The 16,847-nt window shown below is 33.8% G+C and overlaps 1 long non-coding RNA gene across 1 annotated transcript; it reads right to left on the reverse strand.

Moving 5' to 3' along the window:
• Positions 1-10,627: 10,627 nt before the first annotated feature.
• LOC124897150 lies at positions 10,628-15,835 on the reverse strand. Its single transcript, XR_007053803.1, has 2 exons — positions 11,023-15,835; positions 10,628-10,947 (listed from the first exon to the last, which is right to left on the reverse strand). It is a non-coding gene; the product is annotated as an uncharacterized LOC124897150 (long non-coding RNA).
• Positions 15,836-16,847: the final 1,012 nt, after the last annotated feature.

Consider the following 16,847-nt stretch of genomic DNA (forward strand, 5'->3'; position numbering starts at 1 on the left):
AAATTATTATTTTATTTCAAAACTATGTGTTTTAATACCTTACACTAAACAATCCCAAAGAAGCCTATACCCGTCAGGAAGCAAGGGGACCTACCACTATCTATTACCAATTCTTTATCTAATAATCCATTACCTTCATATCCTCCTATCTAAGGTCGTGATCTTGATCGATAGGCTGGCGTCGTCTCAAACTCTGTCTAATAGTAGTCTCTCCATAATACTTTTTGGGCATATCTTTATTCTTCAAGTACATACTATATGCAACTTCTCGCACTTTCTTAGGACAGCATCCACGTTAGGAGTATCAAATGGGTGGGTTGGATTCAGATTGATAATATTAAATGAGTGAAATTGAATATCGGGTTGGGTTATGACCTGTCCAAATTTACTTTGAATTGAAATGAGTTGGGTTGAAATGAGTAAACATTGGATTGGGTCTTGACCCGCTTGGCCAAAGAAATATTAACATATTAATATTTACCCCTTGTAAACTCAACTCAAGAAAACAAATTTGAATGGAGTTGAAAAGTTGGGTGGGTGGGTAGAGAGTGGGAGTGGGGTAAATTTTTAAAAATAAAAAATTATTTTTTAAAAAAGAGTGTGGGGTAGGGGGTGGGGGGCCGGGGGTTAGGATGGAGTTGAGGTAAGAATTTATTTATATATATTTTTTAAAAATAACATTTCAAAAAAGGGGTATGTCATGCATGGGGATGGTGTGTGTATGTGTGGAGGGGCCAGGGGGTTAAGAATTTGTTTTAAAATAAATTATTTTTAAAAAATAAATATTTTTTTTTTTAATAAGAAAATTTGAAAGCAATGTGGGGGTGGGGGTGGAGGGTAGCGAAGGGATGAAGTAAGATTTTTTTTAAAAAAAAAATAAAAAGCATTAATTTTTTAAAAAATATATATTTTTTGGGGATGGGATATTCTCGTATAGGGAAGTGGAGAGTGATCAGGGGAGAGGGTGGAGGTTGGGTTAGAAATTTTAATTTTATATAAAAAAATATTTATTTATTTAAAAAAATATCTTTTTTGGGAGGTTTAAAGGTTGTCGGGAAGGGAAGAGGGTAGAATTTTGATCGTAAGCTAAGAAAAGATTTTTACTTTTTAAAAAAAAAAAAAAATTTAAAAATTTTTTAGGGGATGGGGATGGGGATGGGGATGAGGTGGGGTGAGGGCAAGAAAAAAATTATAATTTTTTATTAAGAAATAAAAATTATATATTTAATATAGGTGAGGTGGGGGTGGAGTAAGCTGGGGTGAGGTGGGTGATTTTAAGAGTGGAGGATACATTGTCACTTGTTTTGCCTATTTTTATTATGAAAATTATGTTTCTATTAAACGGGTTGAGGTGAAGATTGAATTAGGCTCATTTGAACCTATTTTAAAAATAGGTTGATACTTAATGTGTTAAGATTTACCCAATAATAAATTATCTTGAATCCAACCCATTAAATATTGAACGAGTTGGCGGATTAGCTCAATTTGAGTTCATTTTGACACCGCTAATCCACGTTCCACCTCTCACACTTTTTCACATGTTCAAATCATTTCAACCTCGCTTCACTTATCTTATTCACAATGGAAACTACTCCTATCTTTGCTCAAATATCCTCATTCCTAATCTCATCGCTCTTAATTTCTCCACACATTCATTTCAGAATCCTTATTTTTTATCTTGCACCATTAAACATTGGAATTCTTAATTGGCTAGCATCATGTCAATACAACAAAGTTAGTCTAACATCAGTACCTTTTTGTCCCACAATACTATGAAGACAAGCCTTCATTTCATTTACATTGCACTTATATGATGTGTAATATCATTATTGATGTCCCAACTTTTCTGAATTAATGCACCAAGATATTTTAAATTGTTTTTTTGGGATAGATTATGTGTCAAGTTTCACTTCTACACATGTATTATGCATTGTATCACTAAATTTATATTTTAAATATTCTGGTTTGGTCTTATTAAATCTTAACTTTTTAAATTTTAGAGTTTTGTTTTTGCACCTTCAACCTAATACTTCCTTCGTTTTGGAATAATTGAATTGTTGGAGTATTTATTGGTGTTTCAAAATAAGTGAATTATTAAATTTTTTTTCAAATTTGCCCTTATGATTTGACAATCAATTAACTTTTGAAAATGTATTACAAGATCGACTTTTTTTGGGGGGGATAAAAACAAAAAATCGTGTTAAATTTATGTCTTTAATATTTTTTCCTTAATATGTGTGTCAAAATTTAATAATTGATTTATTATGAAATAGAGGAAGTATTAATTTCACTACATGCCTTATCAATTGATATTATATCATCTATAAATAACATTTACTCTGACACTTCCTTTTAAATATATCGTATTAATTCGTTCATCACTAAAACATAAAAATAGGCTAATTGTTGATCCTATTATAATCCCATCTCCACCTAGAAAGTGCTCTCAGTCTTCTGTTACCATCGCGCTTCTCTGACTGACAAAACCCAAATATTCATTTGTAGGATTGTCAACTTTTATAGTCCTTTTTGTGGCAAGCTTCCATATTTCTTTGGCCTTTTTTATTAATATTAAGATATAATTATTTTATTTTTTTTCAAAAAGTTTATTTCTTGCTCCCCAAGAAATCTACAGTGCTAAGGAAAGTAAAGAGTTTTCTATAATTTGATATAATACTTCTTTTTGATAACTGTTTCGAATAATTTTCATGAAATATTAGTCTCATATTTCACTAATAATAGCTATCAGGTAATTTTAATCATCAAAAATTACAACATATCCAAAAAAATATTATAATACTTTTGTTTCCACTGAAATTAGTGATACAGTATTTTTAAATTCAATTTAAAATATTTGTGATGTAATAAATCGATAATCATGATTTGTTCGAATTAATAACATACACGACAAAATTTCATAAATAAGATCTATGAAGAATATTATGTTCACCTTATCACTATCTTTTGAAAGAAAAGAGATTGTTTTTTTAGGATGCTCCGCTCAACTATGGCAAATCAAAATCTATATGTATAATAAAGTAAAGAAATTTGCATAAAATTATGTCAAGTGTCATATTAAGAACTAGCCAATGAGTACTTTGGCAACAAAAATCTATTTTGTAGTCAACAAAATTTATTTTACAGATTAATTATTTATTTTATCATATACTTTTAAATTTTCATATTGTGGTAAAAAATATTGAATGAATACTATTATTTATTTTTATTCTATTATTTCATATTTTATATTGTGATAAAAAATAATATGAATTGACTCCTACTAATGAACACTATATAATTATTTATATATTTCACATCTATATATATAATAAAGCAAAGAAATTTGCATAAAATTATGCCAAGTGTCATATTAAGAACTAGCCAATAAGTACTTTGCCAACAAAAATCTATTTTTTTGGCAATAAAATTTATTTTACAGATTAATTATTTATTTTATATATATATTTTTTAAATTTTCACATTGTGGTAAAAAATATTGAATGAACACTATTATTTATTTTTATTCTATTATTTCATATTTCATACTGTGATAAAAAATAATTTGAATTGACTCCTATTAATGAACACTATATAATTATTTATATATTTCACATCTATATATATAATAAAGCAAAAAAATTTGCATAAAATTATGCCAAGTGTCATATTAAGAACTAGTCAATGAGTACTTTGGCAACAAAAATCTATTTTGTTGGCAACAAAATTTATCTTACAGATTAATTATTTATTTTATATATATATTTTTAAATTTTCATATTGTGGTAAAAAATATTGAATAAACACTATTATTTATTTTTATTCTATTATTTCATATTTCATATAGTGACAAAAAATAATTTGAATTGACTCCTATTAATGAACACTATATAATTATTTATATATTTCACATTGTGGCAAAAAATAATTTTCACTTCTATTTAATTAGTATATGAATTATTTCATAGATATGTAGAACTTTAACATATTCGACATAAAAATTTCGTCAATTATTTCTAATTCCACTATCATTAGGAGTAATTTCACAATTTGTATTCTAAATATATTTTTCAATCAAGCTATAGGAGTAATTCAATTTTTTTTTTTTTATAAAAAAGTGTTTATATATGGACGAAAAATAAAAAGAAATCTAGAACGTTATCTTCATAGCCCCAGCAGTAATTGTCATATCCTCTCATCATCGTCCTTTTAATGTGGAAAAAAAGCACTCAATTTTATAAAAAGTGAATTTTCACTACCCCTATGGCATTCTCTTCCTTTATTGTGTCCCTTAATTGAAACCTTTCTATTTTTATTTTTATTTTTAAATTAATCAAATTTTTAAATATATTTTACAATCAAGCAATAGAAGTAAATCCACAATCGTATTCCAATTTTCAAATATATATTCCATCAATCAAGTGATTTAAGAAGATCATCCGTCAGTTACTCCTAATTCCACTATCATTAGGAGTAATTGCACAATTTTTTTTCAAATATATATTCCAATCAAACTATAGGAGTGATTCCACAATCTGTATTTCAATTTTCAAATATATATTCCAATCAATCAAATGATTTAAGAAGATCATACAAATGGTAGATGGAATATTCAGTCATTTCAAGATTGTTACAATTATCTTTCTCCTTTTTTTCTCTTTACAATAATTCGCGCATCGCGCGGATAAGTATACTAGTAAGTATAAATAGAGAAAACAATAACTACAATAATATAGTAACTAATACAAAAATAACAACAACAACAAAATATGCAATAAGTAAAATACAAGTATAAACAACATAAATCTCATCTTCAATGAAACTAATTACATAAGATTTCAGATTGACTTTCTCTCTCCCAGATTTGAGAATATACATATGCATTTCGAAATACCTTATACATAACTCCAATGTATGAGGAAACTGTTTTCCTAAAATTATGGAAATAAGTCATATCCAGTTATTCTCTTACCTTAATAAGAGCAGTAATTAATGTTCTGATTTTATGGATATTTAAAAATAATAACTATAATTCAAATTCAAAAAATATCTTGAAACATCACCACAATTTTTTTTGTTATTGCGATTTGAAATTCAATTTGAAAAAAAAAATGATTGATTTCTTTCGTTTCCCAAAATCAATATGAATATCACTATATTGTTGAGGCATTTGGGGTCTTGGTAATCTAATATTCTTTATATTAAAAGTACGGAGTCTGATAAAATTCAAATTCAAAAAATATCCTGACTATATGATGTTATGACATGTAATTACTATATAATATTAATAAGGCAATGTATCCGAAGTATGGAGTCCGATAAAATATTGGTTAATTATTTAGATTTAATTATGGTGCATACATATGTATAAGTTATTTCATAAATAACTGTTTTATATATTATAATGATGTTTTATACATTGCGTTGTAATATATATTGTATGAGAATTTATTATACATGTATTGCAAAGTATGATGACATAAGTAATGTATAATCATATCTCATTCAATGGTTAAAAAGATTATTAATGTATCCGAAGTATGGAATTTGAAAAAATATTGGTTAAGTATATAGATTAAATTTTGTTACTTACATATATATATAAGTTAATTCACACATAACTATTTTATATAATATAATGTTGCTTATTACTTTGCGTTATAATATTTATTGTATTAGAGTTTATTATACATATATTTAAATGTATGATGACGTAATGAATGTATAATGTTATTAGACATATATTTAGAGGTATGAGATTTCAGTAGTTGAAAATATAATGATACATGACATGCAATGTAGTGTATAATTATTTATCATACGTTACAAATATTAAACACTTAAGTGTATAAATATCTGTTATACGTTAGATATAAACGAAAATTTATTGTATTAGTTTCAAACATAGATAATATTAACATTCTAATGATTGAGAGGTACCGATACAATAGATTTTACGTCATTACAATACACTGAAATAAAATTGAAACATGACCCTAGTAAATAATGTTGTTGACTATACATAACATATGTATGTATAAGCAGTTTCAATAAATCAATAAATCAATAAAAACTAAGAATCCAAACCAACATAAAAAACTAAGAAGTGTTGTAATTGTTTAACATCTCTAGGTGCTTGATGAAATTTGAGAATGCTTAAATAACAGATCCAGTGAATCCCGTGCATTGCGTGCAGCTTCAGGATCCATTGGAGACACTGTAAATCCACAATTATGAATTAGAAAAGGTGATAGCAACAAAATATATGTTTAAATCCACCCCTTGTACAACAAGACTCATTAAAGTGAACAATAAAAGAAACAAATATTAATTTTCATATGGAAAATTTACCTGTATAATAACTGGATCAACTTGTTTTGTTTCCTTACGTCAACTTGAAATGATGAGGAGATTTTTGTGTGTACGGATGTGTGATGAAATTGGAGAAAGATTATTATAGATCGTCAGGATTTGTGGGTCTGGAGAGATAATAAGGAGGTTCAATGGAGATAGATAATTGGAGAGAATAGGTAGCGAGGTTTTAGGAGGAAAATAAGGAGCACAATTTGGAGGAAAATACGGTGGTTTGGGATGTATAAGAAGGAAGAGAGAGAGAGAGTAAAAAAGATAGGGATTTGAGTAATTAATTCGAGATTTTTGTAATTTGTTTTTCAATATGGGATTTTACGTAATAAGGTAAAGTTATCTTGTGTATATATGTAATTTTTAGAAAACACAATGAAAGAAACAGATGGTGGTAAAAGCAAACACTATAATAATGAAGCTAATTCTAGGACAAACACTAGGAAGCCTATACCCGTCAGGAAGTAAGAGGACCCTTCACTATCTTATTAATTCTTTATCTAATCTATGACCTTCATACCCTCCTATTTAAGATCGTGTTCTTGATCGATAAATTGGAATTAAGTCAACTCCTATCTAATAGTTTCTCTACAATACATTTTGGACATATCTCTATTTCTCTTAGGGCCTACTATATTTAACCTCTCGTACCTTCTTACGGGAGCATCCACGTATCCACCCTTTCGCATTTTTTTACATCTTCAAATCATCTCAACCTCGCTCACTCATCTTATCAACAATAGAGGCTACTCCTAATCTTTACTTGGATATCCTCATTTCTAATCTTATCGCTCCTACTTTTTCCATACATTCATTTCAGAATCCTCATTTTTAAACTTGCACCTTTAAACGTGGGAGTTCTCTAGCACCATGTCAATACAACAAACTTGGTCTAACATCATGATGCAAAATTTACCTTTAAATTTAGGTAGTACCTTTTTGTGATATAATACTTCAAAGGCAAGCTTCCATTTCATTCACATCGCACCTATATGATGCACAATATATTATTGATGTCCCATCTTTTCTGAATTAATGCACCAAGATACTTTAAGAGGGTGTTTGGATTAGATTATAATTTGGTCAAAATAGCTTAAAAGCTATTTTTGAATTTTAGGAGTGTTTGACAATTTAAAAAATTGCTTAAAAAAAGTTAATTTTAGCTTTTTATAAGCCAAAAACTAGAAGTTGGCCATTACCTACTTATTTTTTTTAGCTTATAATCTATTGAAAGTTGACTAAGTAAATCACTTTTGTATCCCTTATAATTTTCACTTATTCCAAAGTTACCCTCTTGTAGTCCATTTGATTTTTTTAGCTTATAATCCATTAATGTTTGTATTAATTAAATATTTCCACTTTTTGTATTTATGGCGAACTTAACTCTAGCCATATTAGTAACTCTTTTGTATGAAACTTATAATTTATGAAATATGATTTTTATGTATTATTCCCCTCCTTTAATATATTTTTTAAAATTTCAACATATGAATTTCTCTAAGAAAAAAAAGTCACCAACCAAGATATATGGAGAACACTCACTGAAGATATACAACTTCATGAACGATTAGTGAACTATTCATGTATATTTAACGACGCAACGTTTGCATTCGACAATGTTTTAATAATGATATAGTCATTTGATACCAAACGGTATCTAAAAGAGCATGAAACAGTCCGCAATCGCACAAACAGTCTACACGCACAAGACACTTAACGGAAACAACAAACACCAACTTAAACGATAGAGAAGATATGTAACTTGACGTAAGGAGAACTCATATTGCAGCAGCTAAAGAGTTTATTAATACTCTAAAACCTCTACAAAACAAGTTAACAAGCACCACGTTCTTACGGAACATAAGAGGAGCTCGGTTCCCTCAATCACTCTCGTTTCTAGCTGATACACACAACACAAGAAGAAACCATTTCTTGTGGTGTCAAATGGTGGTCTACTCTCTTATTGAGAGGAAGATGATGTTCAATATTACAAGTGATTTTTAAGAATAATCTAACTAAGAGAACAAGACTAAAGAAAGACCTTAAATAGTCTTTACAAAAAGGATAGCAAAAGGACCTCTTTGCCCTTAATGAAGGGGGGGGGGGGGGGGTGTTTGGGGGGGGCTTGGGGGGGGGGGGTATTTTGGATCCCTAATGTCATCCCCCACATGTCAATACGTACACTCCCTTGGGTGACTTTGCAACAAGCTCAACCGTGTCCATTTTCATAAACACGCCTTGAAGCTTTTGTAGTTCCCGAGCTTGACTTCTAGTAAATGGTCTAGAGCCCGTGACACCGTATCATCCTATCCATCTTAAAAGGAGTTTGACCTCAAACTCACGGGTTCTTAATCTTCAATGGTATCAATCCGTGAGAGGTCACACACGTTGAATGTATTATGCACTTCGTATTTCGGTGACAAGTCGATCTTGTAAGCATTATCGTTGATTCTTTCAAGAACTTGGAATGGACCGTTACCTCTTGGTAGCAACTTGCCCTTTCTTTGGTTGGGGAATCGGCCCTTACGTAGGTGTACCCACACCCAATCTCCCGGCTCAAGCACAAGACGTCTTCTCCCTTTGTTGACTCATTTGGCCACCTCTTGCTTCTTCCTATCAAGCCGCATCCTCACTTTCTCATGCAAGATTTTCATGGCTTAGGCCCTTTTATTTCCATCTAAGCTAATAACAATATCACTTGACAAAGGATTTAGATCCAAGGGGGTTAGGGGATTGAAGTCGTAGACACACTCAAAGGGCGTAATGCCTGTACTCGAATGGATCACCCGATTGTAAGAAAATTCTATGAGAGGTAGGTGATCTTCCCAATATGTCAACTTACCTTTAACCATGGAACGTAGCATGGAACCCAAGGTTCTATTCACTACTTCCGTTTGGCCATCGGTTTGTGGGTGGCAAGACGTAGAAAACAATAATTTAGTTCCGAGCCTACCCCACATTGACTTCCAAAAGTGACTAAGGAACTTAGAATCCCTATCACTTACAATGGTCCTTGGAATGCCGTGTAACTTAACAACATTTTCAATAAACCAAGAAGATACACTAGCCGCATCTTCACTATTTTTGCATGGAATAAAATGTGTCATTTTGGAGAAATGATCAATGACAACAAAAATGCTATCCCGACCCCTTTGAGTTCGTGGCAGCCCTAACACAAAATCCATAGAAATATCAAACCATGGGCGTGATGGAGTGGGAAGTGGGGTGTATAACCCGTGAGGAAGGAGCCTCTACTTAGCACTCCTACTATCCATGCATTGGTCGCAAATTTTGACAACATCTTTGTGCATCCTAGGCCAATAGAATTGCTCCTCCAATATCCCGAGGGTCTTATCAATTCCAAAGTGACCCATGAGACCTCTATCGTATGATCCCTCACAAAAAACTCTCTCCAAGAGCTAGAAAGTACACATAATCGTATCCCCTGAAACAAGAACCCATCAAACACGGCATAAGGAGTAGACTCCAAGGGCCTCCTTTCCCTACCTACAGCTTTACTTTCCCTAAAGATAGGAGTGAAGTAAGGGTCCTCGGGATACAAAGACTTAAGGCTCTCAAACCCCATTAGCTTGGACGACAAAGTGGACTCAAGAACATGCTTTCTAGATAATGCATCAGCTACCACATTATCCTTTCCCCTTTTGCATTGAATCACATAGGGAAAGGTTTCAAGAAATTCAATCCATTTGGCATGCCGTTTGTTAAGCTTATCTTATGCCCGAAGGTGCTTCAAGGATTCATGATCCGTTCGGATTACGAATTCCTTGGGGCAAAGATAGTGTTGCCAATTGCCTAATGCTCTAACCAAGGCATACAACTCCAAGTCATACGTAGAGTAGTTTAGAGTTGCTCCTTTGAGCTTTTCACTAAAATAAGCAATGAGCTTTAAATCTTGCATCAAAACAGCCCCTATACCTACTTTACTAGCATCGCATTCAACTTTGAACATATTATCAAATTTAGGCAATTGCAATAATGGTGCCGAAATGAGCATATCTTTCAAGGTCTTAAAGGCCTTAGATTGCTCCTCACCCCACTGGAAAGGTTGGTCCCTTCGAATGATTTCGGTCAAGGGGGTGGCAATGGTACTAAATCCTTTGACGAACCTCTTATAAGAAGTTGCTAACCCATGAAAGCTCCGAACTTCACCCACGGTTTTTGGGGTTGTCCAATCTTTAATGGCGGTTATCTTGGATTCGTCTACCTCCACTCCCATCGAGCTTACAACAAATCCCAAAAACAAAACTTTATCAACACCAAAGGAGCATTTTTCAATATTAGTATACAACTTTTCTTTCCTAAGAACATCAAACACACTCCTTAGATGCAAGACATGATCAATAAGAGACTTACTATAAACTAAAACATCATCAAAGTACACGACCACAAATTTGCTAATAAACGGCTTCATTACATGATTCATTAGCCGCAAAAGGTACTAGGAGCGTTGGTAAGACAAAATGGAATGACCATTTACTCATATAGACCAAATTTGGTCTTTAATGCGGTCTTCTATTCATCACCCGATTGCATACGAATTTGGTGATATCCGCTCCTAAGATCAACCTTAGAAAACAAACAAGAGCCATTTAGTTCGTCAAGCATATCATCTAGCCTAGGAATAAGATGATGATACTTTACCGTAATTTTATTTATGGCTCAGCAGTCCACGCACATTCGCCATATCCCATCCTTCTTTGGTACAAGTAACATCGAGACCTCGTACGGACTCATGCTTTCCTTGATATATCCTTTGTTGAGGAGGTCCTCAAGTTGCCATTAGAGTTCCTTTGTATTCGTGGGGTTGCTCCTATAAGCCGGCTTGTTTGGCAATTACAACCTCGGAACAAAGTCGATTTAGAGCTCGATTCGTCAAAGTGGAGAAATTCCTTGCGGTAACTCACTTGGGAACACATCGTCAAATTCCTGCAAGACATTAGAAATAGAAGAAAGGATAGGGGAAGTGGATGGGTTAGCATTCAAAACATATGCAAAAAGTAGCATGGGAGTAGTATCATCATACCTTTGAAGAGGTCACCCTTACGAGCAAACATTACCATTGAATCCCTACCCCTCAATGATGAAACTCACTCTTTACCCTCACCCTTCCCACTCTCGGGTTCCTCCCCTATACCCGCGGGTTTTTTCTCTTTCTTTCCCTTTCTTTCTCTTTCCTAGAAAATTCTTCATTTGTTGATGTACCTCACGCACTTGTGACGGTAATAGTGGTTGGAGGTTGTACTTTCGACCCTTGAACTCAAAGGAATAATGGTTGGTTTGGCCATCATGCTTGGTTGAACTATCATATTGCCATGGCCAACCCAGCAAAAGGTTACAAGCATGCATAGGAATGATGTTGCAAAGTACCTCGTCCTCATAATTTCCAACCTTGAACCGAATCACCACTTGACGAGTCACCTTCAAATCTCCACAATCATTCAATCATTGGAGTCTATACGGACTCGTATGTGGAGTAGTTGGCAACTTCAAGTGAATCACCATCGAGGCACTAGCTACATTAGCACAACTTTTGCTATCAATAATCAAGGAGCACTCACTCCCCTTAATGAGGCACTTAGTATGAAAGAAGTTTTTCCATTGGCTAGGATCATCCAACGCTTTGCTAATCATAACTCTCTGTACCACAAAATTAGGTACTTTAAGTTCACCTTCTTGAGTCCAAACCTCCTCTTCCTCATCATTATTAGGCCTCTCGGCCTCTCCTCCCTCTCCATCTTGAGCGACTTCTTCATTTTCAGCCCCTTCAAGTCCCAATTCTTCCCTCAAGAAATACAATTTCCCTTCTCTCAATATCATATTTCTCCGATTAGGACACTTAACAGCCTTGTGTCCCTATTCATGGCATTTAAAGCATTGGAATCCCTTGACATTAGAAGAAACATTCAGCTTTCCCTCAAGCTGTGGAAGAGGTGGTTGAGCACTCTTGCTCATGGGTGGAGGGGTCTTGACTGGTTGTTGTTTGGATTTGTTCCACCCCGAAGATGAGGGAACCACTTCTGTTCCTTTGGTCTAACCCGAGGGCCCTTGGTAGGCTTTGGTTTTGTAGGCCGACCTTTCCTTGTTCTCTCGTTAAATCTCTAAAGACACTTGAAAGATCCCTTCAATAGTTTCAAACTTATGAAGTGTCATGTGTGTAGAGATTTCCTTATTTAGGCCGACCTTAAACCGGATGATATCGTGGCTCACTTATTCTCCTCTATGATCAAGTTTCAAGATGACTTGTTGAAACTCATCATAGTAGGCTGCTACACTTTTGTTTCCTTGCTTCAAGTTGTACAATTTTGCAAGGAGTTCATGTTGATAGCTTTTGGGAAGGTACCTTTGCCTCATAAGATACCTTAATTGAAACCAAGGAGTGGGTTTCCCCTCAATCAATATGTTGCCAAAACGTTTGACATACTCCCACCACATGGTAGCATATCCCTCAAAATGAGCAATGGCGTAGCAACTCTTTTTCTTCTCCGTGAGCTCATTCACTTGAAAGACTCTCTCGCATGCGGATTCTCATGCGAGAAACTCTTCGGGATCACTTTCTTCCTTAAAGATCGGAAGCCCCATTTTGATAGTGTTGAGGCCAACATCCCTTTCCCGAACACCTTGGTCGCCCCTACCTTTAAGCCCTCGGTTCTCCCTCGGTTTTATCCTTCTACCTCTCATCCTCTCTTCCATCAAATAAGGATCATCATAAATTCCATATCCCCCTTTTTTGTGGAGAAATTTTGACTTTTGAAAGAGTCGCCACTTAATTTTGAAAAGGAATTAAGAAACCTTTAGAGAGTTACTTCAAACGATTCAAAACAAAAAAATTATTTTAAGTTAGAGATTCTAGATAAGTGGTTCCTATTAACATTTTAGGAAGGTTTTAGGCACCTAAATCGTCCGCTAACTTGCGGTTATCCGGACTGTTTGAAAATCATCTTTGATTAACTTCTAAAAGATTAATTTGTTAAAAAATGATTGATTTTTAGGAAAAAGATTCATGTAAAAATAGTTTTAGACGACCTAATAGGGATTTTAACTAAATCTACACAAATGAAATAAGCAAGTAAACACATAAACGGGGAAAGGGAGGAAAAAGTAAACGATTTAGGCCATTGGGCCCAAACCAACAAAACCTGTCCTAATCTAATTGGGTCTTTGACCCGTTTCACCTGTCCTACTTTAGTTTTCGAGCCTTTGGCTCGAGTCTCAATCCACCTGTATTAAATACCACTTTGGCTTCGTGGCCCGAATGAATAACTAACGAAACAAGTAAGTAAATACAACAATAATATATAACAACAACAAATAAATAAATAGCAATGAGGCTCGGGTCACGTCGTCGCTTCAAGAATGGGACTTTAACCCATTTCCCTTCTTTCGACTCCTTGTATCTATATGTGTTTTGTCTTTTTGGGTCTTCAAATTCGACTCAAGACTAGGTAGGCCTCAATGGCCTATAAGGAACATCCAAAGGGAAAGAGAGTCCGTGCGAGACTCGAGCGTAGCCACATACAAAAGGAAAGAAAAGGAATTAATGTGTGCTAACATTAATGAATAAGAAAAAATGCTAAGATATCATGCATCTTCCTCAAGAGTAGGCAATAAACTATATCAAAGCTAGTTTAACAATGACAAATTCATCTTTGATGGCATACATGGAAACAACACGAGCAGGCACCCAAGTTTTCAAGTATATGAATACAAATATAGTTCTAAAGTTAACAACACATAACGAAGATATGTAAGAATAACTTTTATTCCCAAATGTACTCGCCAGACTGATGAAAAAAAAATCCAGGTTTAATCTAGGCGAAATAGAAATCAGCAATTGTAAATACATGTACAGTATAGCTAGCTCAAAAATGTACCATTTGAATAATACACTCACAATGAGGGAATCGAGCAAAGCAAAAATTTTGAAATCCAGTATCCCAAGGCATCACATACCCAATAGACAAGATAAATTACAATATTTTCTATTTCTAGGCAACATCGAATTGAGACGGTGAGGAGGAAAGACCCTCCAGAACAAAAGGAAGTAAACTACTTCGTGAGAGAGATGCAAAAGAAAGGATGTGAACAGTATACACATATGCTCAAACAGGTAAATTTGTCTGGTAGTGATTGTATTTGAAACATGCAAGACTGAAAACAAGAAAAATTTAATACCTTTGTAAACTCAAGTGTGTACATATACATGACTTTCTTGGTATGACGACGGCAACGACTATAAAAGTAACCAATTGCGGCTAAAATAGTGACAAAAACGAAACAAAATCACATATTTCAAAGAAATATCGAGACTACATGCATATTCATAGTGATTTACAACGATAGAGAATCAAAGCAATGAACTTTTTACAAAGAAAAGAACGAAACAAACATAAGACAGACAATATGTCAACATGTTAAAAAAACACCATCTTCATCACATAATCCTATGGCTTTTGAGACAGATTACAACAAACGACCCAGCGCACCATATCACTAAAAGCTTACAACTTCAGAGGTTTAAACAAATCAGCACACTATGTCACTTAAAAAAAAACTTACAACTTTAGAAGTTTAAGATGAGGCAGAAATAATCGCAAGTTAAACGGGATGAAATGTCACCTGTTTCAGAGCAGCAAAACGGGACGACGAGCGGGTAGAGAGATCACGACCACCGAAAAACTTCTTTACCATCAACTCAAGACTCTAATTTAGCTAACAAACTTTCAAAACCAGAACAGGATTTCTACTAAAGAATTAATTTTTTCCCCCTATTTCAAACCGGAATCCCTTTCTATAGACCCAAAATGTCGAACCCCATCAGTTGGGATTTTTCCAAACCTAAGTTTTGAATCCAGAAATTTCCAACCCTGTAGTTTTTAACCCAAGAAATTCCTCTAAAGTTTCAAATTGAGCCCGGGAAGAAGGGAAAAGAAACCCTAAAATTTTTCGTCCTAATTCTCGAACCCTAATTTTTTACTCTAGAATTTCCAACTCCCTAAAACAGTGACCCAAACCTTCTTATATAGAAGACAAAACTGGGTTTTTTTTAGGGATTTCCTCAGGGTAATTCGAAATTTAAAAGATCAGGATCCAACAGATTGTACCCCCATTTGGATTTTTCTTCAACAAATCCAAAATCGATGGACCAATAAAAATTAGGGAAAACCAATTATTCTTCAAGACCAATGAAATTCTATCAAATATGTACGAAAATCTCACCATTATCCCAAGATTCACGGGATTGGAACGTTGGAGGGAGCCAACTCACCATATTCTAGAAGGTTCGAGGCTATTCTCGTATGAATTCGCATGGTAAGGGCACGTGATTGACGGGTTGAGTTCATATCGGTCACGGATCAAAAGATTTGGGTTGAGAAAAATGGGAATCGGGTCGATTTGGAATTGTTTTGGGTCGAGAGGTGTTGTCGTCTGCTGATATTGTGATTTGGGAGTTGATGTTGTTGCTGCTGAGGAGTATAAGGGGGATTTGTTGATGGTGGGCCGGGTCAGGTTTTAAATGGGCCGATGGGTTGGGCTGTTGTTGATGGATAAAGAAGAAAAGAAAATTGGGCCGTTAGTCTTAGTTGAGGTATGGGCTGCTGAGGTTAGGTTGAATTTGGATTGGTGATTAAAGATAAGAAATGGGCTGAAATTGGGTTATTTAATGGATAACCCCAATTGAATGAAGAATTAGCTGAATCCGTTTAAATTTTAGCCAAATTGAAAATCAATTAGCCAATTGCATTGCAATTGAGGCCAATTTGATTTCAATTATAGCCAAATTTAATAGATTGGACAAATCAAATCAAAATTCGATAAAAATTAATACCTAACTTAATCCCGAGCTTCTTAATTTAATAAAATAAAAAAATCAAACACATTTTTATCCAAATAAATTATTTTTGAGATTAAATTATACTTGAATCAAGATTTTATTCTCTTGAAATAATTTTCAAGCTCAATCTAAATAAGATTTAAATTTTGATTAAAGTATTCATTTTAAGAACAAAATTTATATAATCTCGTGTATGTGAATACGAAAATATATAACAGTCACTTAAATGATGAAATTAACCCAAATAAATATTTTAAAGTGCTTTTATTTGGAAAAAATAATTGTTGTGATTTTATTTGAAAATCGAAGAAACTCGAGATTAAACGTAGTTGTGGACGGCAAAAATCAGGTGTCAACACCCCCTTCGGTTCTCTCTAACAAATCCCTCTTCTTGCATTGACGGGTTTTGGATATTTGGAATTTGGTATGGTGGATTGGCATTTAGTGGTGGAGTTCTTTGGATTGGCTGATTTTGGTTTGGAGGAGTCGGATTTAAGGGTGGCATTTGGGTTTCAAGTCTGTCATGTGGGACTTGATGATTTGGGTAATGGCTTTGTCCATCAAGGCCTCGGCCTTGTGAGTAATAGTTGTCTTGAGGTATGGCATCTGGTGGATACATTCTTTGGTGCGCGGC

Source organism: Capsicum annuum, chromosome 3 (assembly GCF_002878395.1).
Source record: "Capsicum annuum cultivar UCD-10X-F1 chromosome 3, UCD10Xv1.1, whole genome shotgun sequence".
NCBI classification, from domain to species: domain Eukaryota; kingdom Viridiplantae; phylum Streptophyta; class Magnoliopsida; order Solanales; family Solanaceae; genus Capsicum; species Capsicum annuum.